Consider the following 11,314-nt stretch of genomic DNA (forward strand, 5'->3'; position numbering starts at 1 on the left):
GGAAAGCCCAGTGCAGTCAGTAAAGAAAAATGGAAGTTTGAGTGGCCATTTTTGGCAGGGAAGCTATGTGGCATGGCCACATAATAAATGTAGGAAATAAAAAGGTCTGCCAGGGAGGGTCAGAAAGAATTTGGAGGATAGAATAGGAGATGGGGATTGTTACATGAACAGATCTGTTAAAATGGAGGACACTGAGAGGAGAAAAATGGAGAGGGGGATTTTTAGATATCCGGATGCATGATAAACATGCTCACTCCCAACCACACCTTCACCCTGGCATTTCCTCAGGAGCCAGAGTAAATAATTAAAGAAACTATTTGGTTGATAGATTGTGTTTCTTTGATATTGACAGTCCAAAGAATAAAACACATAGTGTTCTGGGGCACTTGGCTGGCTCAGTCAGTAGAGCACCAGATTCTTGATCTCAGGGTTGTAAGTTTGAGCCCCACTTTGGGTGTAGAGATTACTTAGGGAGAAAACCTTTAAAAACAAAACAAACAAACAAACAAAAAACACATAGGGTTCCTATTCATATTCTTATGGTCTGAACTGGCTCTGTCCATTGCCAAACCAGAAACAGAGACTGTGTCTTTTCTCCCATGGTCCTATATATGAGAACAGGCCAAGAGGTGCAATCAAGCATTGCACAAAAATCCTGAGAACAATCCCCACTGGTTATAATCACCAGTGTAACCAGGGCCCCAAAGAGTTGGGGCCTTTTTGTGTATAAGACATGGTTCCTGATGCCAGAGAATTTGTGATCTGAAAGCAGAACATACTTTTATTCCACAGTATACACTTAAGAGGTGAGATAAATAATCATCTAAAGAATTCTAATTCTGATCACGAAGACCACATTAAGACATGCTAACCAACCCTGCTACTGAGAATAACCAGGAAAAAAATGGGCAAAATATAAAAGCTTACTGCTAAAGGCATCAGGGAGCTAATAAAGCAGTGAAATATTATGGGGCTAAGATCTGGAAGAAGGAAACTCAGAGAGGTGAGACCAGCATATTTGACTCCTATTCCCTGGAGGCTTACAGTAAACTCAAGGAACTAAAAGAACACAGAGTTCAGGGATCTCATGTTAAGAAGAAGTGGGTATAATGGGACACCTGGGTGCCTTAGTTGGTTAAGCATCCAACTCTTGATTTTGGCTCAGGTCATGATCTGGTTGTGAGATGGAGCCTACATCAGGCTCCGCACTCAGCGTGAAGTCTGCTTGGGGATTCTCTCTCTCCCTCTCCCTCTGCCCCTCCCCGCCATCTCCCTCTTTCTCTCTAATAAATAAATAAAATCTTTAGGGGTGCCTGGGTGATTCAATTGGTTAAGCGTCTGCCTTGGGCTCATCATGATCCCAGGGTCCTGGGATCAAACCCTGAGTTGGGCTCCCTGCTCTGCAGAGAGTCTGCTTCTCCCTCTCCCTCTGCCCTGCCTCCTGCTTGTGTTCTCTCTCTCTGTCAAATAAATAAATACAATATTTTTTAAAAATAAAACTATAAGTTATTCTTGGAGAAAAATAACATCAACATGAGCATTAAACTATTTCTGAAATTTTCATGCATAATGTCCAAAATGAAATAAAAAAACAAACAAGCATAAGGAGAGGAAACATGTTCAAAACCTAAAAGAAAAAATAACCAATAGAATTAGGCTCAAGGGGCATCTAGATAACTCTGTAATCATGTTTCAAGGAATTAAAATTAAAATTAAATTAAATTAAATTTTTACTTAAAGTTTGAGAATTCCAGCAGAAAATCAGTGTGATAGAATGTAAAATGGGGGCGCCTGGGTGGCTCAGTAGGTTAAGCATCTGCCTTCTGCTCAGGTCATGATCCCGGGGTCCTGGGATCAAGCCCCACATTGGGCTCCCTGCTCCGCAGGAAGCCTGCTTCTCCCTCTCCCATTCCCCCTGCTTGTGTTCTCTCTCTCGCTGTGTCTCTCTCTATCAAATAAATAAAATCTTAAAAAAAAAAAAAAGGCAAAAATGGCCATGCCCCTTGCAATGTGACTTTGTAGCTCCACCCATCCTCGAGAGATGGAGCTCACTTCCCCATCTCCAGTAACTGGGCTGGCCTTCTGAATACAATGCAGCAAAAATGACCTTGTGCCAGGGGCACCTGGGTGGCTCAGTCAGTTAAACGTCTGACTTCAGCTCAGGTCATGATCTCAGGGTCCTGGGATTGAGCCCCACCTCAGGTTCTATGCTCAGCCAAGAGTCTGCTGCTCCCTCTCTCTCTCCCACTACCCCTCCCCCTGCTTGTGCTCTCTCTGTCTCTCTTTCTCTCAAATAAATAAATAAAATCTTTAAAAAGAGAGAGAGGGGGGCGCCTGGGTGGCTCAGTCATTAAGGGTCTGCCTTCAGCTCAGGTCATGATCCCAGGGTCCTGGGATCAAGCCCCACGTCAGGCTTTCTGCTCAGTGGGGAGCCTGCTTCTTCTTCTCCCTAGGCCTGCTGTTCCCCCTGCTTGTGCTAACTCTCTGTCAAATAAATAAATAAAATCTTTAAAAAAAAGAAAGAAAGAGGGCGCCTGGGTGGCTCAGTCGTTAAGCATCTGCCTTCGGCTCAGGTCATGATCCCAGGGTCCTGGGATCGAGTCCCACATCGGGCTCCCTCCTCTGCAGGAAGCCTGCTTCTCCCTCTCCCGCTCCCCCTGCTTGCATTTCCTCTCTCGCTGTGTCTCTCTCTGTCAAATAAATAAATAAAATCTTAAAAAAAAAAAAAAAAGAAAGAAAGAAAGAAAGAAAAGAATTATACAACAGAGGATCAACAAGCCATTTTTTTATTTTATAAAAAAATCAAAGTATGGTTAATGCATAGATAGATTGATCAAAAGAAATGTGAAAAGGTACAAATAAGCAATATCAGAATTTTTTAAAGATATCGCCACAGATCCCACAGATATTAAGACCTTAAGAATTATAAACTGCTTTCCATCAATAAATTTTAAAATTGAGATTAAATAGAAAATTTCTATTAAGTAAATTGAATCTATACTGAAAAACCTTCTCACAAAGTAAACTCCAGACCTAGTTAGCATCCCTGGTTAACTCTACAAAATAGTTTTAAAAATTTAACTCCAATCCTACCCAAATGCTTTCAGAGATAGAAGTAGATAATACTTCCAAACTTGTTTTATGAGGTTAACATATTTATTAGGTTGACCCCAAAATCTGCAAGGATATCACAAGAGAAGAAAATTAAAGGCTCTGAACTCAGAAACATGGGTACAAAAATCCTAAGCAAAAGACTAGCAAACGAAATAGATCAAAGTAGATAAAGAAACAAGAAAGTGCAGCCTATTTACAAGGGGGAAAAAGAAAGCAACCATGAAGAATCATAGACATTGGACTTAATAGACAAAAACTATTTTTTTTAAAGTAGTCTCCATGCCCAGCATGGAGCCCTGTATGAGACTCGAACTCATGACCCTGAGATCAAGACCTGAACTGATAGCAAGAGTCAGACCCTTAACTGACAGAGCCACCCTGGCACCTCTAGTCAAAAACTTTGTATGGACTGTCAGAAATATGCTCAAAGAGCCAAAGGAAACTATAGACAAAGAACTGAAGGAAGCCAGATGACTGATGTGTCAACAAAGAAAATATCAATAAACAGAAATTATAAGAGGGAATCAAATAGAAATTCTGGAGCTGAATAATGTCCACAATAGCCAAACTGTGGAAAGAGCCAAGATGTCCATCGACAGATGAATGGATAAAGAAGATGTGGTATATATATACAATGGAATATTATGCAGCCATCAAAAGGAATGAGATCTTGCCATTTGCAACGACATGGAGGGAACTGGAGGGTGTTATGCTGAGCGAAATAAGCCAATCAGAGAAAGACATGTATCATATGACCTCACTGATATGAGGAATTCTTAATCTCAGGAAACAAACTGAGGGTTGCTGGGGTGGTGGGGGGTGGGAGGGAGGGGGTGGCCGGGTAATAGACATGGGGGAGGGTATGTGCTATGGTGAGTGCACTGAATTGTGCAAGACTGTTGAATCACAGATCTGTACCTCTGAAAGAAATAATACAATATATGTTAAAAAAAAAAAAAAGAAGAAGAAGAAGAAGATAGCAGGAGGGGAAGGATGAAGGGGGGAAATCGGAGGGGAGACGAACCATGAGAGACGATGGACTCTGAAAAACAAAGAGGGTTCTAGAGGGGAGGGGGGTGGGAGGATGGGTTAGCCTGGTGGTGGGTATTGAGGAGGGCACATTCTGCATGGAGCACTGGGTGTTATACACAAACAATGAATCATGGAACACTGCATCAAAAACTAATGATGTAATGTATGGTGATTAACATAACAATAAAAAATTTTTTAAAAAAAGAAATTCTGGAGCTGAAAGGTATAATAACTGAAATGAAAGATTCACTGGAGAGTTTCAACAGCACAACTAGGTCAACTGAAATTATTCAGGTTGAGGAACAGAAAGAGAAAAGAATGAAGAAAAATAAACAGAGCCTAAGAGACCTGTGGGATTCCAGCAAATATACCAACATGTGTATAATGGGAGTCCCAAAAGAGAGGAAACAGACAAAGGGGCAGAAAGAATATCTGAAGAAATAATGGCCCAGAACTTCCCAAATTCAATAAAAGACGTGAATATACACATCCAAGAAACTCAGTGAACTCCAAGTAAGTTAAACACAAGAGATTCATATCAAGATACATTCTAAAATGTCAAAAGCCAGGGCGCCTGGGTGGCTCAGTTGGTTAAGTGACTGCCTTTGGCTCAGGTCATGATCCTGGAGTCCCTGGATCGAGTCCCGCATTGGGCTCCCTGCTCAGCAGGGAGTCTGCTTCTCCCTCTGACCCTCCCCCCTCTCATGTGCTTTCTCTCTCTCTCATTCTCTCTCTCTCAAATAAATAAATGAAAATCTTTAAAAATAAAATAAAATAAAATAAAATGTCAAAAGCCAAAGACAGAGAATCTTGAAAGCAACAAGCCAGAAGCAACTTGTCATGCACAAGGGATCCCCAGTAAGATTAACAACCAATTTCTCTTCGGAAACCATGAGGCTAGAAAGTGGTGAGATGACATATGTAAAGGGCTGAAAGCTTGTTAAGGCTATCAACTAAGAATTCTATATCCAACAAAATTATCTTGCAAAAAAATGAAGGACCAATGAAAACATTCCCAGATAATCAAAAGCTAGGAGTTGTTGCTAACAGATCTTTAGGCATGCCTAAAGAGATGAAGACCCCGGGCAGTAACTCAAAGCCATGTGAAGAAATAAAGAACAGTGTTAAAGGGAATTACATAGGTAACTATCACAGCCAGTATTAATTGCATTTTTGGTTTATAACTATTTTTTTATGATGTGAAAAAGACAAGTGCTTAAAACAACCATTATAAATCTATGTTAATAGGCACACAATGTATAAAGACATCATTTGTGACAACATAAAGTGGGGAAGAAAGAGTTGGTAGTCATCCAATCTAGCCCCACTCCTTATCTTCCAGAGAGGAGACTGGGGCTGGAGATAGAGTTAATAACCAGTCATGTCTATGTGAGGAAGCCTCCATAAAATCCCAATAGCACAGGTTTTGGGAATTTCTAGGAAGGTAAACACATCCCACTGGGAGGATGACACACCCCAACTCCATGGGGACAGAAGCTCCTGCACTTGGGACCCCCCCCCGCCGCCCAGACCTTGCCTTAGGTATCTCTTCATCTGTACACTTTATCATATCCCTTAATAAGCTGGTAAACATAAGTGTTTCTCTGAGTTCTGCGATCTGCTCCAGCAAATTAATCGAACCATTCTCTCTACAAGCAGTTGATTGTAGGTCATTTGATCTACAACAGTTGGTCAGAAGCACAGTTGAAAACCAGGGCTTGAGACTCATCTGAAGTGGGGAGACACAGTCTTGTAGGACTGAGTCCTGAACTTGCAGGATCTGACACTATCTCTGGGCAGACAGTGTCAGAATTGAGTTGAATTATAGGACACCCAGCTAGTGTCACAGAGAACTGCTTGCAAAAACCCCCACACGCTTGGTGGCCAGAAGTTTCAGAAGTGAGGTAATAAAGTGTGAGTAGTAAAGGAGTCACATAGGAAAGGAAGACAAGAGAGAAAAACTAGGTGGCATTGCAATACAGTTTTTTTTAATAAAGATTTTATTTATTTATTTGAGAGAGAGTGAGAAACGGCATGAGAGGGGAGAGGGTCAGAGGGAGAAGCAGGCTCCCCGCTGAGCCGGGAGTCCGACTCGATCCCAGGACTCCGAGATCATGACCTGAGCCAAAGGCAGTCACTAACCAACTGAGCCACCCAGGCGTCCTGCAATACAGTTTTTAAAATGCAAAGGAGGGGCACCTGGGTGGCTCAGTTGGTTAAGCATCTGCCTTCTGCTCGGATCACGACCCCAGGGTCCTGGTATCGAGCCCCACATTGGGCTCCCTGCTCAGCAGAGGAGCCTGCTTCTCTCTCTCCCTCTGCTGCTCCCCCTGCTTGTGTGCTCACTTGCTCACTCTCTGTCAAATAAATAAATAAAATATTTTAAAAATAAAAATAAATAAAATGCAAAGGAAATGAGCTAGGAGTGGAAAGCCAGAAGAAAGGGAGCAGTTTGAAGAAAGGTCAGAGATGTCATCAGGGACAAGCAGGTCCTGGCCAGCCTTGTGGATGAAGTAGGAAAGGACGGGCCAAGCAGAGGTGAATCAGGTTGCTTAAGGGAGTAAACGAGGTGGTTGACATTGGGGAACCCCTCTCTGGTGTCTCTGACATTAAGGAATGGTTGGCGGGTTGCTGGAACCCCTCACTGGCATCTGCTTTCTTGCAGAAGGAGTGTGTAGGTTGATGGAGCCTGTGACCATGGGACTGGCCCTCAACGAGATGGTGAAGGTCTGGAATCATCTCTCTGGGGATGGGAGGTGCTGAGGGCCAGAAACAAGAATTGTCAGGACACTGAGGGTCTGGTTGAGATTGGAGGAAGGGGAGGAGGCAGAAGGTCAGAGTGGGGCAGGGCTGGAAGGGGATAGGGGCAGGATGTTGTGGGGAAGGAATGATGGAAAAGTGAGTGGGCAAGGTACTATATGCTGGGGGCTGTGACTCATTCCCTGTCCTGGAGGGCTTATACGCCAAATGGAGAGACAAGAAACACCAGTATGAAAACATAACTTCTGATACTCTATGTGGAAAACCCAAAAGACTCCACCCCAAAACTGCTAGAACTCATACAGGAATTCAGTAAAGAGGCAGGATATAAAATCAATGCACAGAAATCAGTGGCATTCCTATACACCAACAAGACAGAAGAAAGAGAAATTAAGGAGTCGATCCCATTTACAATTGCACCCAAAACCATAAGATACCTAGGCATAAATCTAACCAAAGAGGCAAAGGATCTATACTCAGAAAACTATAAAATACTCATGAAACAAATTGAGGAAGACACAAAGAAATGGAAAAACGTTCCACGCTCATGGATTGGAAGAACAAATATTGTGAAGATGTCAATGCTACCTAGAGCAATCTACACATTCAATGCAATCCCCATCAAAATACCATCCACTTTTTTCAAAGAAATGGAACAAATAATCCTAAAATTTGTATGCAACCAGAAAGGATCCCGAATAGCCAGAGGAATGTTGAAAAAGAAAAGCAAAGCTTGTGACATCACAATTCCGGACTTCCAGCTCTATTACAAAGCTGTCATCATCAAGACAGTATGGTACTGGCACAAAAACAGACACATAGATCAATGGAACAGAATAGAGAGCCCAGAAATGGACCCTCAACTCTATGGTCAACTAATCTTTGACCAAGCAGGAAAGAATGTCCAATGGAAAAAAGACAGTCTCTTCAACAAATGGCGTTGGGAAAATTGGACCTCCACATGCAGAAGAATGAAACTGGACCATTTCCTTACACCACACACAAAAATAGACTCAAAATGGTTGAAAGATCTAAATGTGAGACAGGAGTCCATCAAAATCCTAAAGGAGAACACAGGCGGCAACCTCTTCAACCTCAGCCACAGCAACTTCTTCCTAGAAACATCGCCAAACGCAGGGGAAGCAAGGGCAAAGGTGAACTATTGGGACTTCATCAAGATAAGAAGCTTTTGCACAGAGGAAGAAACAGTCAACGAAACCAGGGGACGACCGACAGAATGGGAGAAGATATTTGCAAATGACATATCAGATAAAGGGCTAGTATCCAAAATCTATAAAGAACTTATCAGACTCAACACCCAGAGAACAAGTGATCCAGTCGGGGGATGGGCAGAAGACACAAACAGACATTTTTCCAGGGGGGACGTCCAGATGGCCAACAGACACATGAAAAAGTGCTCAACATCGCTTGGCATCAGGGAAATCCCAATCAAAACCTCAATGAGATATCACCTCATGGCTAAAATTAACAAGTCAGGAAACGACATGTTGGTGGGGATGTGGAGAAAGGGGAACCCTCCTACACTGTTGGTGGGAATGCAAGCTGGTGTAGCCACTCTGGAAAACAGTATGGAGGTTCCTCAAAAGTTGAAAATAGAACTATTCTATGATCCAGCAATTGCACTACTAGGTATCTACTGCAAAGATAAAAGTGTAGTGATCTGAAGGGGCAACTGTACCCCAATGTTTATAGCAGCAATGTCCACAATAGCCAAACTATGGAAAGAGCTCAGATGTCCATTGACAGATGAATAGATAAAGATGATGTGGCATACATACACACACACACACACACACACACACACACACACACACACATACTGGAATATTACTCAGCCATCACAAAGGATGAATACTTACCATTTACATCAAAATGGATGGAACTGGAGGGTATTTTGCTGAGCTAAATAAGTCAATCAGAGAAAGACAATTACCACATGATCTCACTAATATGTGGAATTTAAGAAACAAGGCAGAGGATCATAGGGGAAGAGAGGAAAAAATGAAACAAGAGGAAACCAGAGAGGGAGACAAAACATAAGAGACTCTTAATCATAGGAAACAAACTGAGGGTTGCTGGAGGAGAGGGGGGTGGGAGGATGGGGTAACTGGGTGATGGACGTTGTGGGGGAGGGGTATGGGGTGTAATGAGCACAGGGTATTATATAAGACTGATGAATCACAGACCTATACCCCTGAAACAATTAAAAAAATTGAAATAATTAAAAAAAAAAAAGAAAAGAAAACATACTTCCACACAAGTTAGCCTATGCTGAGTGAGAGATGGAGGAGGCTCTGACAAAGGGTACTGGCTTGTTCAGAGGGGAGAGGCCACAGCAGATTCCGGTGGTCAGGGGAGGCCCTGGGGCTGCCACCACCGCTGTTGCTACCACTCAGCAGCTTTGGGGCCCCTCTTCCGGTGGTTAAGAACAAATGGAGTAAAACAGTAACTCTGCAGAGGGAGAGCAGAAGTTAGGTGATTGACTCCACTGCCTCCTCAGGAAGAAATGGGCAGCCAGCAGGGAGGGTGGTCAAGGAGACAGTCTGGCCCGCAGGGAGTCCCGCTCAAGTGCAGGGGCTGCAGCCTCCAAAGCTGTGCAGTGTCTGCAGCCTCCAAATCTGTGCAGTGTCCACAGTCAGCTCGGCTAACTCTGACCTGGACTGCTGGTGGAGGAGGGGTGAGGGCTGAGAGCTGGGAGGGGGGTGGCGGGTGGGGGCAAGTCTCAGAGCAGTACACTTACACCAGCCAACAAAAGGATGTTGAGGTTTTTCTCAGCTCGTAGTTGTGCCATCAGGCTTGGGGGAAGGCAAAAGAGGGGCCACCCGTTGGGGACTGAGTGGATAGAGCCCAGTAAGATCCCAAACGTGCTGGGGCAGGGACAGCCCCAGTCAAGGCAAAATCATAAAGCAGATAAAGCACCCTCCAGGGCCCACATCCCACTTCATTTCCCCTCTTTCTCCACTTAACCCCACACTGGGGGCTTCACTGGCCATATTGACTCCTCTCCTCAGACAATGCAACCCCCTGACCTCTATCGACCTTTCTCAGCCCATGCCCCCCCAACTCCTTGTATCAGTTAACTGAATCAGTTCATTTGTACTATCTTTCTCCAAGCTAACAGGTGCATTTGCTTTTCATTTCCCGTCCAAACCCTGTGTTTTCCCTACTTCCATTCAGCTGTTCCCTCTACTCATATTATCTTTCTTCCTTATTCCTATCTCCTGAGCAATTCTGAATCCTTCAAGGCCACGTCCCACAGCACTCCCCCACCCCCCACCAGAAGGAATTTCCATTTTCTTAGCTCCCTTTGTGCTCTAAATGGGTCTTGCCTGTCGGTGACACTTCCCTTACAATTGTTGCTGCACATGCTCGTTTTCCTCTGTCTGATTCTTTTTTTTTTTTTTTCAGATTTTATTTATTTATTTGACAGAGAGAGAGAGTACAGGCAGGGGGAGCAGCAGTGGGAGGGTGAGAAGCAAGCTGTCCACTGAGCAGGGAGCCCGATGCAGGACTCTATCCCAGGATCCTAGGGTCATGACCTGAGTCAAAGGCAGACGCTTGCTTAACCAATCAAGCCACCCAGGTGCCCCTGTCTGAAAGATTCTTAAGGATACAATCAACATGTTTCATCTTTGTTTCATCAACAGAATCTTGCATAGTTCTTGGAACATAGTAAATGCTTAATGAAGTTAATTAATTAATTAATTAAATTCAAGAATGTGTCTCAGCTAACTCCCAGAAACAAGTATACTGTAGGAATTTTGTGCAGAATACCAGAGATGTGGCTCCCTTGGTTTTAGCCTTTGCCTTCCAGACTCCACACACCTGCACCTTCACTTGCCATTTGCAGGGCCTCAAAAAAAGCCAACAGCCCTGAAGCATCATGGGACTCCTCTCATATACTGCTTGATTCAACCACTTTGGCAAACAGCTGGCCAGCATCCGCTACAAGTCTATATACATACCTCATGATTCTACACCTAGAGATATACCCAACAGACATGCATATATGAAAAGTGTGTACAATAGGCTACTAGCACCATTATTATAATAGGGGGGAAAAAACAACCCAAAGATTCATCAATAGCAGAATGGATGAATAAACTTCTGTATAGTCATACACTGAAAAGCCATGAAATGACCAGGTGCAAGTAATAACATAGATAAATTTCATCAGATGTTGAGCAAAAGAAACCAAACATAAGGCACACACCATATAATTCCCTTTATATACAGGCCAAACTAACCTATGATGTCAAAAGTGAGAACAGTGGTTGTATTTGTGAAAGAGGGAAGAGCTAATGAATGGAGAGAATGTGTGGTAGATACATAAGTGTGTTCATTTAACAGTAACACACGGAGATGTATGTTTCTAGTTTTGTATGCT

The sequence above is a fragment of the Neomonachus schauinslandi genome, chromosome 6, assembly GCF_002201575.2.
Source record: "Neomonachus schauinslandi chromosome 6, ASM220157v2, whole genome shotgun sequence".
NCBI lineage: Eukaryota > Metazoa > Chordata > Mammalia > Carnivora > Phocidae > Neomonachus > Neomonachus schauinslandi.